Raw genomic sequence first — 16,749 nt, 5'->3', positions numbered from 1 at the left:
GCAGGTTCCCCTCGCTGTTTGAACCAGGCATCGGCAAATTCACGGGAGCCAAGATGCAGATCCACGTGGACTCAGATGCAAGACCCGTCCATCGTAAAGCTCGGGCAGTTCCGTACATGATCAGGGAGAAGGTCGAAATCGAACTGGACAGACTCCAGCGTGAAGGGATCATATCACCGGTCGAATTTAACGAATGGGCCAGTCCCATTGTTCCTGTGTTGAAGAGTGATGGCACTGTCAGGATTTGTGGAGACTACAAGATTATGATCAACCGAGTTTTGAAACAGGATCAATACCCGTTACTGAAGGCTGATGACCTGTTTGCAACGCTAGCCGGGGGGGAAGTCATTCACTAAACTGGATCTGACGTCGGCCTACATGACACAGGAGCTGGTCGAGACTTCGAAGAAACTTACGTGCATCAACACTCATAAAGGACTGTTTATCTACAACATGTCCTTTCGGAATTCGCTCGACTGCAGCCATATTTCAGAGGAACATGGAGAGTCTACTGAAGTCCATCCCTAGAACCATCGTGTTCCAAGATGACATCCTGGTCACAGGTCGTGACACTGCCGAATATCTGAACAACCTGGAAGAGATTCTACATCGTCTGGACAAAGTGGGACTCAGACTGAAACGTTTGTAGTGCATCTTCATGGCACCGGAAGTCAAATTCCTGGGGAGGAAAATTGCTGCTGACGGCATCAGGCCTACGGACTCGAAAACCAAGGCCATCAAAAATGCACCCAAGCCTCAGAATGTGATAAAGCTCGTTCGTTCCTTGGTTTCTCAATTACTTCGGTAATTTCCTACCTAGATTGAGCACTTTATTAGAGCCACTGCACATGCTGCTAAAAAAATGCGACAACTGGGTTTGGGGTACGTCTCAAGACTGAGATTTTGCTAAAGCTACTAATCTGCTTTGCTCTAACAAGCTGCTGGTACATTATGATCCATGTTAGTGTCTAGTATTGGCCTGTGATGCTTCATCATATGGGATTGGTTGCGTGCTCCAACAAACTAATGTGTCGGGTAAACTACAACCTGTTGCGTATGCTTCTAAAAGTTTGTCAAAGGCAGAAAGAGCCTACAGCATGGTAGAAAAAGAAGCACTAGCCTGTGCGTATGGGGTTCAAAAGATGCATCAGTACCTGTTTGGTCTTTGGTTTGAACTGGAAACAGATCACAAGCCACTCATTTCATTGTTTTCGGAAAACAAAAGTATCAATACCAATGCATCGTCCCGCATCCAGAGGTGGGTGCTGACATTATCTGCCTATGATTATGTCATTCGCAATAGACCTGGCACCGAAGTGCGTTTTCCTGGTGCCAGAAGTCGAGTTCTTAGGGAGAAGAATCGGGGCAGATGGCATCAGACCCACCGACGCCAAGACGGAGGCCATCAGGAACGTGCTAAGACTACAGAACGTGATGGAGCTGCGGTCGTTCCTGGGACTCCTCAATTATTTTGGTAATTTCCTACCCGGGTTAAGCACCTTGCTAGAACCTCTACATGTGTTGCTCTGCAAGGGAGATGACTGGGTATGGGGGAAATCACAAGAGGCTGCTTTTGAGAAAGCCAGAAATCTGTTGTGTTCCAACAAACTGCTTGTTCTGTATGACCCATGTAAACGTTTAGTGCTAGCTTGCGATATGTCTTCGTATGGGGTCGGGTGTATGTTACAACAAGCAAACAAATCGGGAACATTGCAACCGGTCGCTTATGCATCCAGGAGTTGTCCAAGGCCAAATGGGCCTACAGCATGATTGAAAAAGAAGCTCTGGCATGCGTTTACGGGGTAAAAAAAAATGCACCAGTATCTGTTTGGGCTCAAGTTCGAGTTAGAAACTGACCATAAGCCACTCATATCGTTTTCTCAAAGAGCAAAGGTATTAATACCAATGCCTCTGCTCGCGACCAACGATGGACGCTCATGCTGTCTGCATATAACTATGTAATTCTCCACAGGCCAGGCACAGAGAACTGTGCTGAGGCTCTCAGTCGGCGACCATTGCCCACCACTGTGGTGGAAATGGCACAGCCTGCAGACTTGCTCTTGGTGATGGATGCATTTAAAAACGAAAAGTCACCCGTTACGGCCCGCCAGATCAGGACCTTGACCAGCCAGGGTCCTTTATTGTCTCTTGTAAAAAACTGTGTCCTCCATGGGAGATGGTCCAGCATCCCAGCGGAGATGCATGAAGAGATCATGCCGTTCCAGCGGCGCAAAGACGAAATGTCCATACAGGCAGACTGTCTTTTGTGGGGTAATCGCGTGGTTTTGCCGAAGAAAGGCAGGGAAACGTTCATACGCGACCTAAACAGTACCCACTCAGGGATAGTAATGATGAAAGCTATAGCCAGATCCCATGTGTGGTGACCCGACATCGACTCAGATTTGGAGTCTTGCATGCGCCAATGCAACACTTGCTCTCAACTGAGCAATGCACCCAGGGAGGCACCGCTAAGTTTGTGGTCATGGCCCTCCAAACCGTGGTCTAGGATCCACGTTGACTTTGCTGGCCCGTTTCTAGGCAAAATGTTTTTGGTTGTTGTGGATGCTTATTCAAAATGGATTGAGTGTGTAATAATGTCTGTAAGCACGTCCACTGCCACCATCGAAAGCCTACGAGCCATGTTTGCCACGCAAGGCCTGCCTGATGTCCTTGTCAGCGACAATGGGCTATGCTTCACCAACACTGAATTCAAGGAATTCATGACCCGCAATGGGATCAAGCACATCACATCTGCCCCGTTCAAGCCCGCATCTAACGGCCAGGAAGAACGGGCAGTCCAAACCATCAAGCAAAGCTTGAAACGTGTGTCGGAAGGCTCCCTGCAGATCCGCCTGTCTTGAGTCTTGCTCAGCTACCACACCGGACCCCACTCGCTCACTGGGGTTCACCCAGCCAAGCTGCTCTTGAAAAGGTCGCTCAAAACAAGGCTCTCTCTAGTCCACCCTGATCTCCATAATCATGTCGCGGGCAGGCGGCATCAACAAAGCATATACCATGATCGCGCAAATTTGTCACACGATACTGAAGTCAATGACCCTGTATTTGTACTCAACTATGGACATGGTCCCAAATGGCTTGCTGGCATTGTCATAGCCAAAGAAGGGAGTAGAGTTTTTCATGTCAAACTCGCAAATGCATTAACTTGCAGAAAACATTTGGACCAAACCAAACTGCGATTCACAGACTACCATGAGCAACCTGAAGAGGACACATCCAACTTCGACCCTCCGACACACACACAAGTGGCAACCGACATCACCGTTGGCCATGAAGCTGATCTCATCATCTCCAGCAGCCCAGCAAGGCCAGCTGCGCAGCAGCCCAGCGAAGGCCCAACAAACTCACCTGCACCTGCACTTGTACCGAGACGATCGACTAGGGAACGGAAAGCCTCAGATCATCTCACCCTGTAAACAAGTGTACTATTGACTTTGGGAGGGAGTGATGTTATGTATGCAACACTATGTAATCAGCATTCTACCGCCACCAGAGGGTGTATCTTTTGGAGTCCCAAGGGATCCCAGCATCCCTTGGGAGTACTGTATATAAGCAGGCCTCCCATGCTGTATCAGCACTTTGGAATTAGAATCAAGAGACTAAGGTCACACTTACTCATGTCTGCAGTACTCTGTCACATTGCTTTATTTGAGACATAATAGATGGAGTGTATAATCATGTCATCCAGTACATCCACAGCTACCATTGAGAGCCTTCGTGTCATGTTTGCCACTCTTGGTCTGCCCGACATCGTTGTAAGCGACAACGGACCTTGCTTCACTAGTCTGGAATTTCAAGAGCTCATGAAACTCAATGGTATCTGTTATGTATGTGGACTTGTATTTACTCTATACAGCCACCAGAGGACTTATTCTCCGGAGTCCCAAGGGATCCCATAATCCCTTGTGAGCACAGGTATTTAAGAAGGATTCAAGGTTGGAGAGGCAGTCTGGAGACCTGCAATTAAAGACGACAGTCACACGTTACTTTGAGCTCACAGTATTCAGTCTGACTCTTTCTCCATACACAACAACTGGCGACGAGATACAGATAGCGAACCCAAAGAGGCAGAGAACAGTGGGCATTCTGGAGAAATTTTCGGAGGGTGATGATTGGGAAACTTTTGTGGAGCGACTCGACCAATACTTGGTGGCCAACGAGCTAGATGGGGAAGGGAGCGCTGCCAAACAAAGGGCGATCCGCCTCATCGTCTGTGGGGCAGCAACGTATGGCTCCATGAAGAATCTGCTCACTCTATTGAAACCCACGGAGAAATCGTGCAACGATTTGTGCACACTGGTCCGAGAGCATTTGAACCCGAAGGAAAGCATTCTGATGGTGAGGTACCGGTTCTACACCTACAAAAGGTCTGAAGGCCAGGAAGTGGCGAGTTATGTCGCCGAGCTAAGACACCTTGTAGGACATTGCGAATTTGAAGGACATTTGGAGCACATGCTCAGAGACTTTTTCGTACTTGGCATTGGCCACGAAACCATACTTCGCAAACTTTTGGCTGTTGAGTAAGGCCATAGCGATAGCCCAGGCGTTCATTGCCACCAGTGACAATATGAAGCAAATCACTTTGTTCACAGTACTTGTAGCAGCACTTGTGTGCTAAGTGATGTTGTTTTCGAATCCTAACGTACAGGGCAGCTACACGTCCGCAGATGTCTCAGAGTCCACCATCAATGGTGATGAATGCAAGGCCATTAACACCTTGTTGGCGCTGCGGGGGTGATCATCGTTTCCATTCATGCCGATTCAAAGGATACGTTTGCAAGGGCTGTGGAACAATGGAACACCTCCAACGAGTGTGCAGGTGAGCTGCTAAGCCTGTTAAACCTGCAAACCACCATGTTGCAGAGGAGGATCATGACGAAACAGAGCCTCAGATATAGGAGGCAAAGGTACATGGGGTACACACATTCACCATGAATTGTCCCCCAATAATGCTAAATGTTGAACGAAATGGACTCCCGGTGTCAATGCAGCTGGACACGGGTTCAAACCAGTCCATCATGGACAAAAAGACTTTTGAAAGGTTGTGGTGCAACAAGGCCTCAAGGCCAGTCTTAACTCCAATTCGCACGAAACTAAGAACTTACACAAAAGAACTGATTCCTGTAATTGGCAGTGCTACCGTGAAGGTCTCCTATGATGGAGGGGTGCACAAGCTACTACCCTGGGTGGTACCCGCCGATGGTCCCACGCTGCTCGGCAGGAGTGGCTGGGAAAGATACGCTGGAACTGGGACGACATCCGAGCATTATCGCCCGCTGACGACACTTTGTGTGCCCAGGTCTTAAACAAATTTCCTTCGCTGTTCGAACTAGGCATCTGGAAATTCCAAGGAGCAAAAGTACAGATCCACCTAATTCCGGGGGCACGGCCCATCCATCACAAGGCGAGAGCAGTACCATACATGATGAGAGAAAGGATAGAGATCGAGCTAGACCTGCTGCAACGAGAGGGCATCATTTCACCGATCGAGTTCAGCGAGTGGGCCAGTCCTATTGTCCGAGTCCTCAAGGGAGACGGCACCATCAGAATCTGTGGCGATTACTAAGTAACTATCAATCGTTTCTCCCTGCTGGACCAATACCCACAACCAAAAGCCGACGACCTCTTTGCAACGCTGGTGGGAGGAAAGACGTTCACGAAGCTGGATCTGACTTCAGCCTACATGACGCAGGGACTGGAGGAATCATTGAAGCCCAAACCTGCATCAACACGCACACAGGTCTTTTTGTTTATAACAGATGCCCGTTTGGAATCCGATCAGCGGCGGCGATATTCCAGAGAAACATGGAAAGTTTACTGAAGTCGGGCCCACACACCGTGGTCTTCCAGGACGATATCTTGGTCACAGGTCAGAACACAGTCGAGCATCTGCAGAACCTGGAGGAGGTTCTTAGTCGAATCAACCGCATGGGGCTCAGGTTAAAACACTCGAAGTGCATTTTCCTGGCGCCTGAAGTGGAGTTTCTGGGAAGGAGGATTGCAGCGGACGTCATCAGGCCCACCAACGTGAAGACGGAGGCAATCGAAAACGCACCGAGGCCACAGAACGTGATGGAGCTGCGGTCGTTTCTGGGACTCTTGAACTACTTTGGTAACTTCTTACCGGGTCTCAGCATCCTGCTAGAACCACTACGTGTCTTACTAGACAAGCCAGGACCCCTTATTATCTCTAGTCAAAAGCTGTGTGCTTCATGGGAGTTAGTCTAGTGTTCCAGTGGAAATGCAGCAAGAGATAAAGCTGTTCCAGCGGCGCAAAGATGAAATGTCTATACAGGCAGACTGCCTTCTGTGGGGCAATTGAGTAATGGTCCCCAAGAAGGGCAGAGACACCTTCATCAATGACCTCCACAGTACCCACCCAGGCATCGTAATGATGAAAGGGATAGCCAGATCCCACGTGTGGTGGCCCGGTATCGATGCGGACTTAGAGTCCTGCATTCACAGATGTAATATACGCTTGCAGTTAAGCAATGTACCCAGGGAGGCACTGCTAAGTTTATGGTCTTGGCCCTCCAAACCGTGGTCTAGGGTACACGTCGACTATGCAGGACCGTTCTTGGATAAAATGTTCCTGGCTATTGTAGACGCGTACTCCAAGTGGATTGAATGTGAGATAATGTCGGCTAGCACGTCCACTGCCACTACTGAAAGCCTGTGGGCCATGTTTGCCACACACGGCTTAGCCGGTGTCCTGGTGAATGACAACGGGCCATGTTTTACCAGTGCTGAGTTCAAAGAATTCATGACTCGTAATGGGATCTAACATGTCACATTTGCCCCATTTAAACCAATAGTAAGGCAGAGAGAACAGTGCAAACCATCAAGACTTGAAGAGGGCAACTGAAGGCTCACTGCAGACTTGCCGATCTCGAGTCCTGCTTAGCTACCGCACGAGACCCCACTCACTCACTGGGATCCCACCTGCTGAACTGCTCATGAAAAGAGCACTCAAGTCAAGGCTCTCGTTAGTTCACCCTGATCTACATGAACAGGTAGAGAGCAGGCGGCTTCAACAAAGTGCATACCATGATAGCGCAAATGTGTCACGCGAGATTGAAATCTATGATCCTGTATTTGTTTTAAATTATGGACAAGGTCCCAAGTGGATTCCCGGCACTGTCGTGGCCAAAGAGGGGAGCAGAGTGTTTTGGGTCAAACTTTCAAATGGACTCATTCACCGAAAACACTTGGACCAAATCAAACTCAGATTCACGGACTATCCTGAACAACCCACCTTGGACCCTGCCTTTTTTGATCCCCCAACATACACATCAGTGGCAACCGGCACCACGGTTGACCATGAAGCAGAACCCTTGATTCACAGCAGCCCTGCAGGGCCCAACACACCAGGCAGCCCAGCAAGGCCAGCTGCACAGTAGCCCAGCGAGGGCCCAACAAATGATTCAACAACACCAGCTTTCACACCGAGATGATCAACATGGGCAAGAAGGGCCCCAGAGCGACTCACATTGTAAATAGTTACACTATTGATTTTGGGGGGGAATGTTGTTATATATGTGGACTTGTATTTACTCTACAGCCACCAGAGGGCTCATTGCCCAGTGTCCCAATGGATCCCATAATCCCTTGGGAGCATAGATATTTAAGAAGGCTTCACAGGTTGGAGAGGCGCTCTGGAGACCTGCAATAAAAGACTAAGATCACATGTTACTTTGAGCTCACAGTATTCAGTCTGACTCTTTCTCCATACACAACAGTATCAAACATGTGAGGTCAGCACCATTCACACCCGCATCTAATGGTCAAGCAGAGTGTGCTGTTCAAACCATCAAGCAGAGTATGAAACGTGTAACTCAAGGTTCACTGCAGACTCGCTTGTCACACATATTGCTTAATTACAGGACAAGACCCCACATGGTTACCGGGGTCTCCCCTGCTGAACTATTGATGAGGAGAGGTCTCAAGACCAGGCTCTCTCCTGTCCACCCTGATTTGAACGATCATGTTGAATACAGACGTCAAAGTCAGCAGTGGTATCATGATCGCGCTACCATGTCACACGACATTTCTGTTAACGATCCTGTGTATGTACTAAATTATGGTCAAGGTCCCAAGTGGATCGGCGGTACTGTTATGGCAATGGAGGGTAACAGAATGTTTATCGTCAAGCTCAAAAATGGGCAAACATACAGGAAACATGTTGATCAGATAAAGCTGCGGCACATGGATGAACCGGAAGTCTGAGGAAGACACAATCAGTGACCAACCAACCTACCCTCAGTCATCAGAGGACTCCGCTGTCATCAATGAATCTGGACTTTCAATCCCTGACATGATCATTGCCACTCCCATCAGATTGGCTGCCCAACCCCCAGTCACAGACTCAGAATGATTGCCCAAGGCTGGAAGTGAACTGAGACGATCAACTCAGGAGCGGAAAGCCCTGGAGTGTCTCAATTTGTAAAAAGACTGTTACTAATATCTTAATGGGGGATATTGTCATGTATGTATGCTTGGGGTTACTAGCTACCAGGTGGCGCTACTGTCGGAGGTCATGTGTGCAACCCATGTATAAAAGGCAAGCCATCATGTAATGTAATCACTTTGGGCCCTAATAAAGCAGAGCCAGGTTTGTACCTGTGTTAGTTTACAGTATTCAGTTTATCGAGTTATTACATACATAACAGGGAACATCGCTCATATCAGCAGCTCTCTGAAGCACAGTGCGTTAGAAGGCTGCACTTCCAAAAAGAAGTGCTGACAGAGATATGTCATACAGGCAGATCTACAGCCTACCAGTGGCAACAGGACTGCACTGCCCGAGGTAAAGGTGACTGTGGCACTTGCCTTCTATGCCTCCAGCTCCTTTCTGGCATCAGCAGAGGACATATGCTCCATCTCGCAGCACGCTACACATTGCAGCATTCACCAGGTGACTAGTGCACTGTACGCACGCAGGACGGACTTCGTAAGCTTCCCAATGACCAAGGAGACCCAAAATGAGAGGGCTGTAGATTTTGGACAATTTGCTGTCTTCCAAAAGGTTCAGGGTGCCCTTGACTATATGCACATTGCCCTGCGAGCACCTTTACAAAATCCAGAGGTTTACCAAAACCGAAAGGGATTCCACTCCATGAACATACAGATCGTCTGTGACCTTACTCAGGGCAATCAATGCCCAATATCCAGGGAGCATCCATGATGCTTTCATCTTGTGTGAGAGCACTGTCTCAGGCCTGTTTCAGCGTCAACCACAAAGCCAGAACTGGATGCTGGGGGACAAAGGTTATGGTCTCGTCACCTGGCTCATGACCCCTCTCTGGAACCCTCAGACAGAAGTTGATCATCGCTATAATGAGAGCCATGCAGCCACACACATCGTCGAACAGACAATTGGAGTGCTCAACCAGTGCTTCCAATGTCTGGACCACTCTGGAGGCTGCCTGCAATACTCCCCCTCAGCAGGTCTCTGAGTTCATTGTGGTGTGCTGCATGCTACACAACTTAGCAATAATGAGGGGACAGGATTAGCAAATGGCGATTGCAGAACCACCTCAGGAGAGAGTGGGGGACAGGTGGGAAGAGGAGGAAGAGGAGGAAGAGGAGGAGGAAGACAAGGAAGAGGAGCCTGGCGAGGAACTCATGTCACCACCACCACCACCACAGGGGAGGCATTGTGGAAATTTCGCCGTTGCAAAAGCTTTACGTCAGCAGCTCATAATTGAACGCTTTGCTTGAAGAGTGAATCGCATGTTTGACCGTTGCCTGCCCACTCTATCCCACCATATTGACTATTCCCCCTCTTATTCTGCAAATGAGACACTACACAGGAATGGTTAAGGTGAACATAAGAATTTATCAAACATTGTAAACTTTTTTAACTTTGTTAACATAATTTGCAAACGTTGAAACTTTAATAAAATAACATAAATTATCTGCATCCAGCAGCATGATTAAACAACAACAACATTATAACTAATACCCCTGCCCCACTGTCTTTTACCACCGGCTTTTCCCCCCCTTACCCTTAGCCCCCTCCCTCACCTGCTCCTCGTACCCGAAGTGATACCACGATGGCATGCAGCAATGTTGTCAGAGCGCTGCTGTGTTGGGGGGAGAAACATTGGAGACGTCTCCTGGGGAGACACTGGACGAGCTCGTGATGTCGAAGGCCTGGCTTCTGACTGGCGAGTCTCTTCATTGGCGTCGCCAGTCACAGGTGGTGTGGGTCTGGGTGTCACACTGGGAACACAGAGTGTATGGCGGAAGGGTTTATGGATTACATCACCTGCTGAAGCTGAAGCAGAGCTTGTGCCTGTGATGCACCATACTCAGAAAGGCTGCTTACCATATTCTCCGGGACTCCAATGTGACTGGTGGAGGCCACCAGCCTTGTGTGAGCAGTGATGGCCTGGCAGGTTTTGTGGCTCGTACCGACAATCTGCGATCCTACCTCTGCTGTGGTCGCACTGAGATTCTCAATTGTTGTGGGAATCCTACCCAGGACATCCAGGAGCTGGCAGGTGAGCTGGATGCTCTCCTTGGACAGTCCCATCATGTCCAGTTCCGCGTCTGCTTGTCTGTCAACAAACCGACTTTGCCGACTCACCCTCCGGATAGATGGTATGCGGGATTCGACCTCAGAACTGCGTTGCTGCATGCCACTAGTCCCAGGAGCCTCAGCGGTCTCAAAGCCCAGGAAAGTTACATCATCCTCGGACGAGGTGTTTGCCGATGGCAAAAAAGATGTTGAGCGCATTTGCCCCCCGAACCTACCCCCGCCGCCGCCCACACCAGAGTCGGCTGATCTGTGAACTCTTCCTCTTCCTCCTCTATACGTGGAGGGTCAATCTGAGGGATGCCGGGCTTGTGAGTGGTCATCTGGAAGTAGAAAGCAACAGATGAGTGGTTAGCAGCAGGGGAGGGGGCAGGGTGAGATGAGGAAGGTCACATAACACAGGCTCATTTGAAGGACCTCTGCGACTCCATTATATCTAGTCCAGAGACACTGCATCACATTGCCCCAGCCCTAGTCCAGAGACACTGCATCACATTGCCCCAGCCCTAGTCCAGAGACACTGCATCACATTGCCCCAACCCTAGTCCAGAGACACTGCATCACATTGCCCCAATCCTAGTCCAGAGACACTGCATCACATTGCCCCAACCCTAGTCCAGAGACACTGCATCACATTGCTCCAACCCTAGTCCAGAGACACTGCATCACATTGCCCCAACCCTAGTCCAGAGACACTGCATTACATTGTCCCAACCCTAGTCCATAGACACTGCATCACATTGCCCCAGTCCTAGTCCAGAGACACTGCATCACATTGCTCCAACCCTAGTCCAGAGACACTGCATCACATTGCCCCAACCCTAGTCCAGAGACACTGCATCACATTGCTCCAACCCTAGTCCAGAGACACTGCATCACATTGCTCCAACCCTAGTCCAGAGACACTGCATCACATTGCCCCAACCCTAGTCCAGAGACACTGCATCACATTGCCCCAACCCTAGTCCAGAAACACTGCATCACATTGCCCCAACCCTAGTCCAGAGACACTGCATCACATTGCTCCAACCCTAGTCCAGAGACACTGCATCACATTGCTCCAACCCTAATCCAGAAACACTGCATCACATTGCCCCAACGATAGTCCAGAAACACTGCATCGCATTGCCCCAACCCTAGTCCACAGACAGGTGGGGGTCAGCACCCCCAGTGGCATTTGCCCGACCTGAGATGCCAATGAGGCCTGGCACCCGCTCCCCGAGGTCCGTAAGTGGCAGGGTCTGAGGTGGACAGCCGCCTGTTCGCACCTGATCACGGTGATTATGAGACTTCTTTGCCTGCAAAGTTGAAATTGGGAATCGTTACCAGAGAGTCCATCTGCTCTTGTAGCACACACAGATAGCCACCAATGCACTTATACCATACTGTCTGAATGTAATAGAGTCCTTTGTTTAATGGCCTTGGAAGTTGCACGTGCTTCATCAGAAGGACATCGAAGTGTGAAAACATCTTATGAGATCTCAGAAAGCAATCTTAATAATGTGTAAAGATCATTCATGGCAAATAGGGTGCCAAACTAAGCCTACCTATGTGTCATGCATTTTAGGAGGCAAACCACAGAGTGCTGAGAGACAGCAACAGCATGAGAACAAATAGTTTGTCAGATTTATAATTTAAGTAATAAAGGAGTGCATGAATAAAAATTGTACTCACTCTAACGACCTTACAAAGATCATTAAACTTTTGTCGGCACTGTTTCCCACTCCTGACCACTGTGTCTGAGGCAGAGACCTCCTCAGCGATTTCCCTCCATATTTTATTAAAAATGGCTGGCAGGGATCTAGATCCACCCCTCCGGTATAAATCTTGCCATCTCCTCTCCACAGCCCCCACAAGAGCTACGCTAGCCTCTTGAGAAAATCGCCTGACATGCTGTCTTGCTTTCTCCTCCTCCAGGATCAAAATCGAATTATAAAGTAGCTGATTAAGCCTCGGGTGTACTACTCATGTGCATGGCCGCGCCCTGCATTAGCGTTTGTGATTGGACAGCAGACCAGAAAAAAAATAAATAAATAAAAATTTGCACATGCGCAGAATGGCTGACTTTTTCCGTGCCAGAACTTTCGGCTCAGGCGCACAAATTCTGTGGTGCAACGTCAGATTTAGCGCTAATGCTAACCTGCCACTAAAATTTTGATTTCGCCTCGATTTGCGCCCGGAAACGGACGAAATCGCAAAAAGCCAAAAATCCAACCCATAATGTCATTAGAAAAGGTAATAGTGCCCGAAGACTGGCAGACAGATAAAGTTATTCCTATATTTAAAAAGGGATGCAGAACAAGCCCAAGGAACTATAGACCAGTCAGCTTAATGTTGTGGAAGAAAAGATAATGGAATCTTCACTCAAAGATGCAATAGAAAATCATCTAGAAACCAAAAATATAGTGAAGAATCGTCAGCACGGATTTCAAAACAAAAGATCATGCTTGACCAACCTTATTGAATTCTTTAAAGAAGTAACCTAAAGAGTAGACAAAGGTAATGTAGTCGATGTTATAAATTTGGATTTTCACAAGCCCTTTGATAAGATACCGACCGCATAGTAGACTCATGATTAAGGTCAGAACACGTGGAGTCAGGGGACAAGTAGCAGAATGGATAGCAAGTTGGCGACAAAACAGAAAACAGAAAATAGGGGTGAAGACTGGCAAAGTGGTTTTCCACATGGATCACTGGGACCATGATTTGGACTCAGGAATCGGAAATACAATTTCAATAACTTGTGGACAACACTAAATTGAGAGGTATAATCAGTACTGAGGAAGACTGCGAGAAATTACAAGAAGACATTAATAAACTTGCAGAAAGGACATGTCATTGGTAAATTAATTTCAATATAGATAAATGTGATGTGGTACATTTTGGTAAGAAGAATAAGGAGGCCACATATCCTTGGAAAATAAGAGTCTAAATCAGGTAAAGGAGCAAAGGGATCTTGGGGTACAGATATATAAATCACTAAAAGTGGCAACATCGGTTAATAAGGCCATTAAAGAAAAGCAAACAAAGCACTGTGGTTCATTTCTAGAGGGATGGAATTGAAAAGCAAAGAAGATATGTGAAACTTATTATCTTCCACATCATAGGCAGTCCCTCAGAATCGAGGAAGACTTGCTTCCACTCTAACAATGAGTCCTTAGGTGGCTGAACAGTCCAATACGAGAACCACAGTCCCTGTCACAGGTGGGACAGATAGTCGTTGAGGGAAGGGGTGGGTGGGACTAGTTTGCCGCAGGCTCTTTCCACTGCCTACGCTTGATTTCTGCATGCTCTCGGCGATGAGCCTCGAGGTGCTCAGCGCCCTCCCGGATGCACTTCCTCCACTTAGGCCGGTCTTTGGCCAGGGACTCCCTGGTGTCAGTGGGGATGTTGCACTTTATCAGGGAGGTTTCGAGGGTGTCCTTGTAACGTTTTCTCTGCCTACCTTTGGCTCGTTTGCCGTGAAGGAGTTCCGAGTAGAGCGCTTGCTTTGGGAGTCTCATGTCTGGCATGCGGACAATGTGGTCTGCCTAGTGGAGCTGATCAAGTGTGGCCAGTACTTCAATGCTGGGGATGTTGGTCTGGTCGAGGATGGCAACGTTGGTGCATCTTTTCTCCCAGGGAATTTGCAGGATCTTGCGGAGACATCATTGTGGTATTTCTCCAGCAATTTGAGGTGTCTACTGTACATGGTCCATGTCTCTGAGCTGTACAGACGGGCGGGTATTACTACAGCCCTGTAGACCATGAGCTTGGTGGCAGATTTGAGGGCCTGGTCTTCAAACACTCTTTTGCTCAAGTGGCCAAAGGTTGCACTGGCGCACTGGAGGCGGTGTTGAATCTCGTCGTCAATGTCTGCTCTTGTTGATAAGAGGTATGGGAAATGGTCCACGTTGTCCAAGGCCAAGCCATGAATCTTGATGACTGTGGGGCAGTGCTGTGTGGCTAAACTTATATAGAACCTTGGTTAGACCACATTTAGAGTACTGTGCACAGCTCTGGCCTCCTTAATGTAAATAGGATAGAGAGGCACTGGAGAAGGTGCAAAAAAGATTTACAAGGATACCAGAACCAAGAGGTTATATCTATCAGAAAAAACTGGACAAGCTGGGCCTCTTTTCTCTAGAAACGAGAAGACTAAGGGTGACCTGATTGAGGTCTTTAAGAGCAAGAAAGGGTTTTGATAAGGTATACATAGAGAAAATATTTCCACTTGTGGGGAATTTAAAACTAGGGGCCACAAATATAAGATAGTAACCAATAAATTCAATAGGGAATTCAGAAGGATACCCAGAGAACAGTTAGAATGTAGAACTCGCTATCAAAAGGAGTAGTTGAGGTGAATAGTGTTGTGTATGTATAATATAAGTATACGCCCTGTGCACTCAGTGTACAGTTACATAAGATTACTGGATGTACCTTCACACTGTATACACTATACTTGCATTTTGTGAGTTGGTCTTACTGTAGGTAAAGGGTACACAGCCAGATAGGGAATGGATGACCAACAGGAAGAGCAGTGCAAGGAAGGTAGTGCAGGAGTCCCCTGCGGTCATCCCCCTGCAAAACAGATACACTGCTTTGGGTAATGTTGAGGGGGATGACTCATCAGGGGAGGGCAGCAGCAGCCAAGTTCATGGCACCGTGGGTGGCTCTGCTGCACAGGAGGGCAGGAAAACGAGTGGGAGACCTATAGTGATAGGGGATTCAACTGTAAGGGGAATAGATAGACATTTCTGCGGCCGCCACCGAGACTCCAGGATGGCATGTGACCTCCCTGGTGCAAGGGTCAAGGATGTCTCGGAACGGGTGCAGGGCATTCTGAAAAGGGAAGGTGAACAGCCAGTTGTCGTGGTGCATATAGGTACCAACGATATAGGTAAAAAAAGGGATGAGGTCCTGCACGATGAATTTAGGGAGCTAGGTGCTAAATTAAAAAATAGGATCTCAAAAGTAGTAATCTCAGGATTGCTACCAGTGCCATGCGCTAGTCAGAGTAGGAATCGCAGGATAGCTCAGATGAATATGTGGCTTGAGCAGTGGTGCAGCAGGGAGGGATTCAAATTCCTGGGGCATTGGAACCGGTTCTGGGGGAGGTGGGACCAGTACAAACCGGACTGTCTGCACCTGGGCAGGACCGGAACCAATGTCCTAGGGGGAGTGTTTGCTAGTGCTGTTGGGGAGGAGTTAAACTAATATGGCAGGGGGAGGGGAACCTATGCAGGGAGACAGAGGGAAGTAGAAAGGGGGCAGAAGCAAAAGACAGAAAGAGGAAAAGTAAAAGTGGAGGGCAGAGGTGAAAACCTAAGGTAAAAATCAAAAAGGGCCACATTACAGCAAAATTCTGAAGGGACAAAGTGTGTTAGAAAGACAAGCCTGAAGGCTCTGTGCCTCAATGCGAGGAGTATTCGGAATCAGGTGGATGAATTAACTGCGCAGATAGAAGTTAACGGGGATGATGTAATTGGCATCACGGAGACATGGCTCCAGGGTGACCAAGGCTGGGAACTCAACATCCAGGGGTATTCAATATTTAGGAAGGATAGACAGAAAGGAAAAGGAGGCAGGGTGGCATGGTTGGTTAAAGAGGAAATTAATGCAATCGTAAGAAAGGACATTAGCTTGGATGATGTGGAATCGGTATGGGTAGAGCTGCGGAATACCAAGAGACAGAAAACGCTAGTGGGAGTTGTGTACAGACCGCCAAACAATAGTAGGAAGGTTGGGGACAGCATCAAACAAGAAATTAGGGATGCATGCAATAAAGGTACAGCAGTTATCATGGGTGACTTTAATCTACATATTGATTGCGCGAACCAAACTTGTAGCAATGCAGTGGTGGAGGATTTCCTGGAGTGTATTGGGGATGGTTTTCTAGACCAATATGTCGAGGAACCAACCAGGGAGCTGACCATCCTAGATTGGGTGATGTGTAATGAGAAAGGACTAATTAGCAATCTTGTTGTGCGAGACCACTTGGGGAAGAGTGACCATAACATGGTAGAATTCTTTATTAGGATGGAGGGTGACACAGTTAAATCAGAAACAAGGGTCCTGAACTTAAGGAAAGGTAACTTCGATGGTTTGAGGCCTGAATTGGCTAGAATAGACTGGCAAATGATACTTAAAGGGTTGACAGTGGATAGGCAATGGCAAACATTTAAAGATCACATGGATGAACTTCAGCAATT

The sequence above is a fragment of the Pristiophorus japonicus genome, chromosome 5 (assembly GCF_044704955.1).
Source record: "Pristiophorus japonicus isolate sPriJap1 chromosome 5, sPriJap1.hap1, whole genome shotgun sequence".
NCBI lineage: Eukaryota > Metazoa > Chordata > Chondrichthyes > Pristiophoridae > Pristiophorus > Pristiophorus japonicus.
Note: the sequence above shows the minus strand (reverse complement) of the source record.